We start from the raw sequence: 13,319 nt of genomic DNA, 5'->3' as shown, positions 1-13,319 counted from the left end.
AGAGAGAGAGAGAGAGAGAGAGAGAGAGAGAGAGAGAGAGAGAGAGTGCATCACAATTAATAGCGAAAACTGACAGTGTCAAAGTACACGATAGGAGTAGCAAAATATTTACAGTAAACATGGTTCGGCGAACAAGCTTTTTGCTATATAATATCGAATATATGATTACGATCTACTACTTTAATATGAAACATTATCCAAGTTGGGACAAATCTGTTTGGAATGTAAACTTCTGATTACGCTCATCTAATTGGCTTCAAATTACAGCCATGACCTACTTTACCTTGCACTACGTTGGGGAACACGCGGAATATACACTGATGGGTCACAGGAACAGTTTTGCTGCTTTATAAGAAAACATAAAGATTGTAGCTAAATTCTCTTTACAGACGTTGATGACTTTTAGTGGGAACGAAGATGGCGATGTTTAGCATAGGAATACAGGTTCAGAAGCATATCTTTTTCGCGCTACACGGAAAATACCAAAACACACATTCAAATCTCCCGCATTTTCGGTACCACTGCCTAGGGTATTATGTCCCATGCCCACTACGGGTTTGTTTAAATGAAATGCTGTTGAGTGTGTGATCTGTGTAGATAGGTTTGTACCTGTTGTTGAGCTTGTGATCTTTCTTCATCCTGTATTACTGTACAGTAGCAATCATTCACTATAGTACAGAATGCAAGCTGTAGGCACATTTAGTTTTTAGTATTTTGCTGTTGACCATAGTTGTGGTGTCACCGCCAGACACCACACTTGCTAGGTGGTAGCCTTTAAATCGGCCGCGGTCCGTTAGTATACGTCGGACCCGCGTGTCGCCACTATCAGTGATTGCAGACCGAGCGCCGCCACACGGCAGGTCTAGAGAGACTTCCTAGCACTCGCCCCAGTTGTACAGCCGACTTTGCTAGCGATGGTTCACTGACAAATTACGCTCTCATTTGCCGAGACATTAGTTAACATAGCCTTCAGCTACGTCATTTGCTACGACCTAGCAAGGCGCCATTACCAGTTACTATTGATGCTGTAAAACATGTACCGTCAAGACCGATGTTCACCAATTATGGATTAAAGTTAAGTATTCCAGCAGCAACGTACTATTTTTGCTAGTCTCATTTCCCTGACCTGTACCTCACGTGAGACCTCACGCCAGCCTGCGTGAGCTTAAACGCGTGCGTTTCGGCTTCCTCACAATGGATTGGCTGTCTTACCAATCCACAACAATAGTAATCTACAAGTCTGCGAAATACTCCGACATGATATTGTTAAGGTGAAGCTCGGTGCAATGGGGTTCTGCTCGTCAGTTGTACACGGAGCGTTTTCCACACCGCCTGACATCTTCGAAATTCCTCTTTGCTTGTACCAGAGGGCCTCGGGGGCGGGTACATACGACGTTTGTTCAAAACATTACTGAACATTCGTAATTTCGCGCCAGTGGTGCGGTAGAGCGAAATGCGGTTGGCATCCCTGCACACGCCTGTGTTCAATGTGTAACTACCGGAAGTTTCATTGTTGAATGTCTGTTAGTTACTGTTCAGTGATGTATTGAGTAGAACATTGTGTCACACAGTTATAAGAGCAACGCGTCTGCATTAAATTTTGCCTGAAACTCAAGAGAACCTTTACTGAGACACTCCAAACGATGCAAAAAGCCTAAGGTGGTGAGTGCTTAAGGCGTAGTCGGTGTTACCAGTGGTTCATGCGGTTTAAAAATGATCGGACGGAGTTAAAGACGACCCTCGTTCAGGACGCCTTTCAACATCTACCGACGACGCTCGTGTCAATAACGTCAACGAAATTGTGCTTGCGAATCGAAGACTTATTAAGACTGACTGTGCGAGAGATTGCACAAGAATGCAACATTTCAGTTGGATTATGTCATGAAATGCTGACACAGCGTCTTGGAATGCATCGTGTTGCCGCCAAGCTCGTCTCACGGCTCGTGAGTCAAGACTAGAAAGACCTTCACCTCGCAATCTGTTAAGAGCTTTTGCTTCGCGCAAGTGAGAACGAGATGTTCCTTAAGTGAATCATAACTGGTGACGAGACGTGAGTCTACAGTTATGATGCTCACACTACGGTTCAGTTTTCATAATGGGTCGGAAAAGTTTCTCCAAGACAATAAAAAAAAATGCTGGTCAGGTCATGTTAAATGTCAACACCAATCTGATAGTTTTCATTGACTTTCCCGAATTTGCCACAGGGAGAAACTGTTAATCGATGTAATCGATGGTATTATTGGGACATATTGCGACGCCTGTGAGAAAATGTGAAACGGAAACGACCTAAAATGTGGTGAGACAATTCATGGCTCTTACTTCATGATAACGTACCCGCACATCCATCCCTGTTGGTGCGTGCCTATTGCACAAAAAAACCAAATCACTCTGCTGCCTTGTTTTCCTCAACTGTTTCCAGACCTGGCTTCTGTGGACCCATTTTTTTATTTCCAGGGCTGGAAACACCGTTCAAAGGATGAAGATTTGCAACGATAGACCAGATAAACGAAAGTTTTCTTCGCGCGTTCCAGCAAGAGGCGTACCAAGACTGCTTCCGAAAGTGGAAACGTCGCTGGAAGTGGTGTATCAATTGTACGGAGGAGTATTTCTAAGGAGACTACACACAGTAAGTGAAAGGAAAGCGTAGATAATTGTTGTGGACAAAGTTCCGGAATTTTCTGAACAGATCTCGTATACCACCAGGAGAGCCGACAGTGGTGTTTCACGGCGGCGCACACCTGAGTTTGAACTGTGTGTACTCTCTGCAGTGGAAGAGAGCGCGACGACGAGTACCAGAAACATATCAGGTACACGGAATGTGGATCACCAAACCGCCTGGCGTCTTCTGCCTGAGCAGCAGCTGCACTCGTACCTCCATACCCAGAACGTACAGGCAATTCAACCACAGAATTCTACGTTACGAGTCCCCTTCTGCAGGTGGTTCTTGCACCGTTGTTTGGACAAGCCCGACTTCACGGATGAAGCATAGTTCACCAGGGAAGGTGATGTCAGTTCCCACAGGTAACATGTCTGGGCTGATGAAAATGCACGTGCTGCACGCCCCCACGGGTTTCAAGTACACTCTGAACCCCTGGATCGAGTTCCAGTATGGGCATGTGAATGGGCCAATACCTTCTTCCACAACGTCTCACGGATGCCGCGTACTTGGAAGATGCACCACTGCATGCGCCTCAAAAGATGTGGTCCCTGCACGATGGCACACCGTTTCTCACATGCGATCCTGGATCATCTAGACCAACAATTTGAGCAACAATGGATAGGTAGTGGTGTCGCTGTTGCTTGGCCTGTCCAGCCTCCCGACTTGAACCAGCTAGATTACCACTTGTGGCTGACATGAAATCCTTTATCTCCGAGACTTCTGCGGCATCCGAGGAAGACATACTACTGCGGTTGATGGCTGCGGTGAGTGCTGGAACACAGGGATCGGTGGACCCAGACAACAAGGAGCATGAGTTAGAGAGAACGTGTGTTGTGGTAGTTTCCGTGTTGAGTCCAATTAGATGACAACTTAGTCGAAAAATTTATATTTACAATACATTTGTACTGTGTAGGACAATATTTCCTTTCGAAGTCAGTGCCAACTCGTAACCAACACATTCGAAATTATTTTCCTCTGATTCAGTTACTGTAATTTCTGTTGTTGTGTTTAAAAATTTTTCTTTGTATTGTCACAGCTTCTTCACTTGTTTGCTTAATTTTGTTAGTGTAAGTGTATCTCATCTGTTTGTAATTTGGTACCTATTAATGACAAGACTATATTATTCAGTCACACCTTTGTAGCTGTGACAAAAGTTTAGTAGTCAATTTATTTTCTTCTATGAACAACTGTTGTAACTTGTATATAGTTCATTAGTTAATGGGTCACCTACTTTATCTTACTTAAGTAATGTTGCATCGCATTTACATTGAAACAATCCATCTTGTGTTATTCGTAAACCTAATGTTAACATTTTTCATCTCTGCAAATGGAGGTATTCTGTAGAAGCACTAGTTTAAAATCTTTCATTCGACAAAATTTCGCTGCATCACATACTTATATTTCTACTTGATGATGGCGTAACAGACGAAAACCGATTTGTGAAGTCAATAATAAATACTGCAAAATATTACACCATTATTGTTCGTGTTTTCATTCATAATCTATGAAAGACTGTTGAAACGTAGGTGGACTGGTAATAAATGAGCAGGTTCTTCGCAGAAACTGCGAGTAGACGAATATATAGGAAACATTGTCAAGAAGAAGGGACAGCGTTATGGGACATGAGTCAAGATATCAATGAACAACTTACATTGTACTAGAGGAAAGCCTAGAAGGGAAAAAGTGTAGGGAAAACACAGATTGGAAGACATCCAGCAAATAACTGGGAGAAAGTGCTAGTCTGAAATGAAGAGGTTGGCACCAGAGAGAAAGTCCGCATCAGACCGGTCAGATGACTAACGACTCCTAAAACATTTATAATGCCAAAATAAATAAACATTTGAAACCATATGACTTAATTTTGAATTTGTTATTGCCTTATTTTTGGAACTTACCAACTACACTGTGTATACAGGCGTCCAGCAGATAATGGGACAGTTTGTTAACAGCTGGGAGATGGTTTCCACTACATGCTGTGAACTACTATGGCTATTTTGTTGCTACCTGCCTTTCATTCATCTGTTTTCTGACACTTTAACGCTGTCATCCATGAATAAAAATGGATCAAATAGCTCTGAGCACTATGGGACTGAACATCTGAGGTCATCAGTCTCCTAGACATAGAACTACTTAAACCTAAGTAACCTAAGGGCAGCACACACATCCATGCCCGAGGCAGGATTCGAACCTGCGACCGTAGCAGCAGAGCCGTTCCGGACTGATGCGCCTAGAACCGCTCGGCCACAGCGGCCGTATCATCGCTATAACATTCCATCGCAAGTATATCGTGTTACTGTACCTAACATTGTCTAGTGTAAAGGCTATAAATGAAATTCATCTAAAATTTTGTATTTGTGGGGATCCACAGCCTCCAGATACTTAATAAACGTAAAAATTGTCCGTTTCAGAACTTCAGCATAAGACCTTAATGGTGTCACTGTAGTGTGGATCCTTTCGTAAAATGACGGAATATGGCTACTTTTTACTAGTAATTAAGAGGGTTTTGAAAATTATAAAAAATAAATTTGTCAGAAATGTGCTTGAAAATGGCGCTTAGTCGAAATTAACTAATCACAAGATTAAGTAAACATTACGTTACAGCCTACTACGGATCATGTTTACCTTTGTTAAATTCACCTAAAATACCACATCGTTCACTTGCCCCAGGTGTTCATCCGTCCGGCAATCTGACCTGCCGTGTTTATGGAGTTCGGTGCCGTCTCTGTGGTGACGCTCTCGCGCAGTACGTTTACGTGTTGTCACGTGGTGGGATGTGCAAGTCCTACAGCACCGCGACGTGTTGTAGCTGGGATTCACAGTCATAATTTCTTTTTTTGAAGAATATCATCTTTACGCCGGTGACTGTTATAATTTTTTAATACTCTATTGTAATTTCGGCCTTAAGCCATTATCAAGTGCTGATATTATGGCTGTAAGCCATGTCAACGTAATGTAAGCTGACACATTTGTATGTCTTTTTTTTCCTTTATTGATTTTCATTTCCCCCCCACCTTGGGAGGGGCAAGCTGACAGCAGCTTAATGTGCTGCTCTACAGCAGAGAGAAAAGTTACACAAACATTGGTGAGAGAACAAACAATATAAAAGGCGATAAAACGATGACTTTGATGACTTTGTTAATAACAGTAAAATGACAGAAAGTTGCAGAACTTAAATAAATAAAACACGGCGTTGACGATGCGGATGAAGACGCACAGGAAGGAGACTTGCACAATTAAAATCACGTAGACAGTCTGATTTCTGTTGGCACGAGATATAAACACAACTAGCGACAGTATGGTGGCTGTTCGCAACACTGAGAGGGGACGCACAACACTGAATACTCACTTAAAACAGCACTGTAGAGGCGACACGGCGGTAGACGGGGGGGAGGGGGGGACACCCAGACCGATGAAGGGGAAAAAGTGGGGGGAGAAGAGGAAACGAATAAAACGGGGTGTTACGTCTGCCACAGACGGCCCCTGCCAGGCAGACTACACTCAAGACACCCCTGTGTACCATAGAACATACACAAGCATTTGCAGGCGCAACCAAGAGGAAAACAATTCTTCGAAACAAACAGAACTTGCTAGAGACTAATGCGAACCTTTTTCTGCAGAGGTCGCCTCACAAACACAGGGAAAGTTGGAGTACTCCGTCGGCCTCCGCCGGCTTTATAAGGCCAGCGCAGCAGCAGTACGCTGAGCTAGGACCATCTCCGACGGACCTGACCGACGCCCTTGATTAATGGTCGTCTATTAGTTATTTGTTTTTGTGTGTATATTGTGATTGTTCGAGAAGTGTAAATCAGTTTCAATACATGAGATTATGCTGAGTGTTCTACAATGCCGAGTATTCTTCACGGGGGTGCCGATGGAGGGAGGGGACATAGAAAAGAAAAGGGGGTCTGGGCGGACGCAGGAAGGAATGGGAAAGGCAGTGAAGGGAGAGCAAAAGGACTCAGGGGAGAGCAGGGAGGCAGAGAGAGGGTAGGCGGGGGAAAAACAGGATGGAAGGGAGGAGGCAAGAGAGAGCCGAGGAAATCTGTATGTCGTTGTCAATACTGTTAAATACACTTGTGACGTTGTTACACAGTGCGAGCACACGTATTCAAACACCGTAAAACATCATAATCTGTGAGTGCACATGTTCGTTATTAAGCCATCACTAGTCACAAATGCATTAGACCACAGCTGCAGACTACTGTTTGCAGGCTGCACAAACAGCAGTCTGCAGCTGTTCCTATTGTACAACGAAAAGGGGTAGTTAGTTCCCGGATAGACCTCTCACCGACCAAGTGGTGGTAGTGGTGTATATCAGGTCTGATCTTATAGCGTTTCACTGCGTGGTGTAGTGAGGCTACTCAGTTACACCTAAGCAGTTTGTGCAGCCTACAAACAGTAGTCTGCAGCTGTGGTATAGTGCATTTGTGACTAGTGATGGCTTAATAACGAACATGTGCACTCACAGATTATGATGTTTTTCGATTTTTGAATACGTGTGCTTGCACTGTGTAACAACGTTGTACTGGTCCGTGACAAGCAACCCAATTACCTCTGGGCGCGTCGCGACCACTCAACATACAATGCAGACGGGATATCGGTCACACAGACTCCACAAAACTCAGCACCTAACAAATCTATCTCTCAATTAAATCAGGCTCACGCGGGACTCACGCCAGCAAATTTTACGAACGAAACTGTTCCCACAACTATAATCGACAAAATTCCGTGCACTCTCCCAAGACTTAGGTGTCAACTGAATAGCCTCACTACACCACGCAGTGAAACGCTATAAGATCAGACCTGATATACACCACTACCACCACTTGGTCGCTGAGAGGTCTATCCGGGAACTAACTAACCCTTGTCGTTGTACAATAAGAACAATTTAAAACGAACAAACACGCAACGCCACGCCAACTTTTAATAATTAATGTAGTAATCATCGATGCTGTCGCTTCTTCGCAATAGCGGCCGGCTGCTGCTCGTCGCTCAGGCAGTATCTCTGGACGCAGCGAGGGCGATATGGTACACTCCTGGAAATGGAAAAAAGAACACATTGACACCGGTGTGTCAGACCCACCATACTTGCTCCGGACACTGCGAGAGGGCTGTACAAGCAATGATCACACGCACGGCACAGCGGACACACCAGGAACCGCGAGGTTGGGCGTCGAATGGCGCTAGCTGCGCAGCATTTGTGCACCGCCTCCGTCAGTGTCAGCCAGTTTGCCGTGGCATACGGAGCTCCATCGCAGTCTTTAACACTGGTAGCATGCCGCGACAGCGTGGACGTGAACCGTATGTGCAGTTGACGGACTTTGAGCGAGGGCGTATAGTGGGCATGCGGGAGGCCGGGTGGACGTACCGCCGAATTGCTCAACACGTGGGGCGTGAGGTCTCCACAGTACATCGATGTTGTCGCCAGTGGTCGGCGGAAGGTGCACGTGCCCGTCGACCTGGGACCGGACCGCAGCGACGCACGGATGCACGCCAAGACCGTAGGATCCTACGCAGTGCCGTAGGGGACCGCACCGCCACTTCCCAGCAAATTAGGGACACTGTTGCTCCTGGAGTATCGGCGAGGACCATTCGCAACCGTCTCCATGAAGCTGGGCTACGGTCCCGCACACCGTTAGGCCGTCTTCCGCTCACGCCCCAACATCGTGCAGCCCGCCTCCAGTGGTGTCGCGACAGGCGTGAATGGAGGGACGAATGGAGACGTGTCGTCTTCAGCGATGAGAGTCGCTTCTGCCTTGGTGCCAATGATGGTCGTATGCGTGTTTGGCGCCGTGCAGGTGAGCGCCACAATCAGGACTGCATACGACAGAGGCACACAGGGCCAACACCTGGCATCATGGTGTGGGGAGCGATCTCCTACACTGGCCGTACACCACTGGTGATCGTCGAGGGGACACTGAATAGTGCACGGTACATCCAAACCGTCATCGAACCCATCTTTCTACCATTCCTAGACCGGCAAGGAAACTTGCTGTTCCAACAGGACAATGCACGTCCGTATGTATCCCGTGCCACCCAACGTGCTCTAGAAGGTGTAAGTCAACTACCCTGGCCAGCAAGATCTCCGGATCTGTCCCCCATTGAGCATGTTTGGGACTGGATGAAGCGTCGTCTCACGCGGTCTGCACGTCCAGCACGAACGCTGGTCCAACTGAGGCGCCAGGTGGAAATGACATGGCAAGCCGTTCCACAGCACTACATCCAGCATCTCTACGATCGTCTCCATGGGAGAATAGCAGCCTGCATTGCTGCGAAAGGTGGATATACACTGTACTAGTGCCGACATTGTGCATGCTCTGTTGCCTGTGTCTATGTGCCTGTGGTTCTGTCAGTGTGATCATGTGATGTATCTGACCCCAGGAATGTGTCAATAAAGTTTCCCCTTCCTGGGACAATGAATTCACGGTGTTCTTATTTCAATTTCCAGGAGTGTATATCGCTGCAGTCGCGCATGCTCGCCACATGCTATTCCGTAGACGCTCTCATATCATCTAGAACACAATTTGATTTTGGTTTCACCACATCATACGCGTATATTATCGTGACCGCCAGGTGCTATCTTTGATTTATCACGCAGGACGCTCAGCACCAGTAAGGGCGAACGTACCCCGTGCGTTTTGACACAGTACAACGTCACTAGTGTATTTAACAGTACAGACAACGACACACAAATGTCTCAGATCACATTACGTTGGCATGACTTACAGCCATAATATCAGCTCTTGATAGTGGCTTAAGGCCGAAATTGCAATGTTGTTGTGGTCTTCAGTCCTGAGACTGGTTTGATGCAACTCTCCATGCTACTCTATTCTGTGCAAGCTTCTTCATCTCCCAGTATCTACTGCAACCTACATCCTTCTGAATCTGCTTAGTGTATTCATCTCTTGGTCTCCCTCTACGATTTTTACCCTCCACACTGCCCTCCAATGCTAAATTTGTGATCCCTTGATGCCTCAAAACATGTCCTACCAACCGATCCCTTCTTCTAGTCAAGTTGTGCCACAAACTTCTCTTCTCCCCAATCCTATTCAATATCTCCTCATCAGTTACGTGATCTACCCACCTTATCTTCAGCATTCTTCTGTAGCACCACATTTCGAAAGCTTCTATTCTCTTCTTGTCCAAACTAGTTATCGTCCATGTTTCACTTCCATACATGGCTACACTCCATACAAATACTTTCAGAAACGACATCCTGACACTTAAATCTATACTCGATGTTAACAAATTCCTCTTCTTGAGAAACGCTTTCCTGGCCATTGCCAGTCTACATTTTATATCCTCTCTACTTCGACCATCATCGGTTATTTTACTCCCTAAATAGCAAAACTCCTTTACTACTTTAAGTGTCTCATTTCCTAATCTAATTCCCTCAGCATCACCCGACTTAATTTGACTACATTCCATTATCCTCGTTTTACTTTTGTTGATGTTCATCTTATATCCTCCTTTCAAGACACTGTCCATTCCGTTCAACTGCTCTTCCAAGTCCTTTGCTGTCTCTGACAGAATTACAATGTCATCGGCGAACCTCAAAGTTTTTACTTCTTCTCCATGAATTTTAATACCTACTCCGAATTTTTCTTTTGTTTCCTTTACTGCTTGCTCAATATACAGATTGAATAACATCGGGGAGAGGCTACAACCCTGTCTTACTCCTTTCCCAACCACTGCTTCCCTTTCATGCCCCTCGACTTTTATAACTGCCGCCTGGTTTCTGTACAAATTGTAAATAGCCTTTCGCTCCCTGTATTTTACCCCTGCCACCTTCAGAATTTGAAAGAGAGTATTCCAGTTAACATTGTCAAAAGCTTTATCTAAGTCTACAAATGCTAGAAACGTAGGTTTGCCTTTTCTTAATCTTTCTTCTAAGATAAGTCGTAAGGTCAGTATTGCCTCACGTGTTCCAACATTTCTACGGAATTCAAACTGATCTTCCCCGAGCCGGCCGCGGTGGTCTAGCGGTTCTGGCGCTGCAGTCCGGAACCGCGGGACTGCTACGGTCGCAGGTTCGAATCCTGCCTCGGGCATGGGTGTGTGTGATGTTCTTAGGTTAGTTAGGTTTACGTAGTTCTAAGTTCTAGGGTACTTATGACCTAAGATGTTGAGTCCCATAGTGCTCAGAGCCATCTTCCCCGAGGTCGGCTTCTGCCAGTTTTTCCATTCGTCTGTAAAGAATTCGCGTTAGTATTTTGCAGCTGTGACTTATTAAACTGATAGTTCGGTAATTTTCACATCTGTCAACACCTGCTTTCTTTGGGATTGGAATTATTATATTCTTCTTGAAGTCTGAGGGTATTTCGCCTGTCTCATACATCGTGCTCACCAGATGGTAGAGTTTTGTCAGGACTGGCTCTCCCGAGGCCATCAGTAGTTCAAATGGAATGTTGTCTACTCCCGGGGCCTTGTTTCGACTCAGCTCTTTCAGTGCTCTGTCAAACACTTCACGCAGTATCTTATCTCCCATTTCGTCTTCATCTACATCCTCTTCCATTTCCATAATATTGTCCTCAAGTACATCGCCCTTGTATAAACCCTCTATATACTCCTTCCACCTTTCTGCCTTCCCATCTTTGCTTAGAACTGGGTTTCCATCTGAGCTCTTGATATTCATACAAGTGGTTCTCTTTTCTCCAAAGGTCTCTTCAATTTTCCTGTAGGCAGTATCTATCTTACCCCTAGTGAGACAAGCCTCTACATCCTTACATTTGTCCTCTAGCCATCCCTGCTTAGCCATTTTGCACTTCCTGTCGATCTCATTTTTGAGACGATTGTATTCCTTTTTGCCTTCTTCATTTACTGCATTTTTATATTTTCTCCTTTTATCAATTAAATTCAATATTTCTTCTGTTACCCAAGGATTTCTTTTAGCCCTCGTCTTTTTACCTACTTGATCCTCTGCTGCCTTCACTACGTCATCCCTCAGAGCTACCCATTCTTCTTCTACTGTATTTCTTTCCCCCATTCCTGTCAATTGTTCCTTTATGCTCTCCCTGAAACTCTCTACAACCTCTGGTTCTTTCAGTTTATCCAGGTCCCATCTCCTTAAATTCCCACCTTTTTGCAGTTTCTTCAGTTTCAATCTGCAGTTCATAACCAATAGATTGTGGTCAGAATCAACATCTGCCCCAGGAAATGTCTTACAATTTAAAACCTGGTTCCTAAATCTCTGTCTTACCATTATATAATCTATCTGATACCTTTTAGTATCTCCAGGATTCTTCCAGGTATACAACCTTCTTTTATGATTCTTGAACCAAGTGTTGGCTATGATTAAGTTATGCTCTGTGCAAAATTCTACAAGGCAGCTTCCTCTTTCATTCCTTCCCCCCAATCCATATTCACCTACTATGTTTCCTTCTCTCCCCTTTCCTACTGACGAATTCCAGTCACCCATAACTATTAAATTTTCGTCTCCCTTCACTACCTGAATTATTTCTTTTATCTCGTCATACATTTCATCTATTTCATCATCATCTGCAGAGGTAGTTGGCATATAAACTTGTACTACTGTAGTAGGCATGGGCTTTGTGTCTATCTTGGCCACAATAATGCGTTCACTATGCTGTTTGTAGTAGCTAACCCGCAGTCCTATTTTCTTAAATTCCAACTAGCTCTGCAGATGACGAAGAAATTGAAGAAATGTATGATGAAATAAAAGAAATTATTCAGATAGTGAAGGGAGACGAAATTTTAATAGTCATGGGTGACTGGAATTCGACAGTAGGAAAAGGAAGAGCAGGAAACGTAGTAGGTGAATATGGATTGGGGCTAAGAAGTGAAACAGGAAGCCGCCTGGTGGAATTTTGCACAGAGCACATCATAGCTAACACTTGGTTCAAGAATCATAAGAGGAGGTTGTACACATGGAAGCAGCCTGGAGATACTGACTGGTTTCAGATAGATTATATAATGGCAAGACAGAGATTTAGGAACCAGGTTTTAAATTGTAATAATGGCAAGACAGAGATTTAGGAACCAGGTTTTAAATTGTAAGACATTTCCAGGGGCAGATGTGGACTCTGACCACAATCTATTGGTTATGAACTGTAGATTAAAACTGAAGAAACTGCAAACAGGTGGGAATTTAAGGAGATGGGACCTGGATAAACTAACTAAACCAGAGGTTGTACAGAGTTTCATGAAGAGCATAAGGGAACAATTGACAGGAATGGGAGAAAGAAATACAGTAGACGAAGAATGGGTAGCTTTGAGAGATGAAATAGTGAAGGCAGAAGAGGATCAAGTAGGTAAAAAGACGAGGGCTAGTAGAAATCCTTGGGTAACAGATGAGATACTGAATTTAATTGATGAAAGGAGAAAGTACAAAAATGCAGTAAGTGAAACAGGCAAAAAGGAATACAAACGTCTCATAAATGAGATCGACATGAAGTGCAAAATGGCTAAGCAGGGATCGCTAGAGGACAAATGTAAGGATGTACAGGCGTATCTCACTAGGGGTAAGATAGATACTGCCCACAGGAAAATTAAAGAGACCTTTGGAGGAAAGAGAACCACTTGCATGAATATGAAGAGCTCAGGTGGAAACCCAGTTCTAAGCAAAGAACGGAAAGTAGAAAGGTGGAAGGAGTATATAGAGGGTCTATACAATGGCGATGTTCTTGAGGACAATATTATG

This window comes from Schistocerca cancellata, unplaced genomic scaffold (genome assembly GCF_023864275.1).
Source record: "Schistocerca cancellata isolate TAMUIC-IGC-003103 unplaced genomic scaffold, iqSchCanc2.1 HiC_scaffold_734, whole genome shotgun sequence".
Lineage (NCBI taxonomy): Eukaryota > Metazoa > Arthropoda > Insecta > Orthoptera > Acrididae > Schistocerca > Schistocerca cancellata.
Note: the sequence above shows the minus strand (reverse complement) of the source record.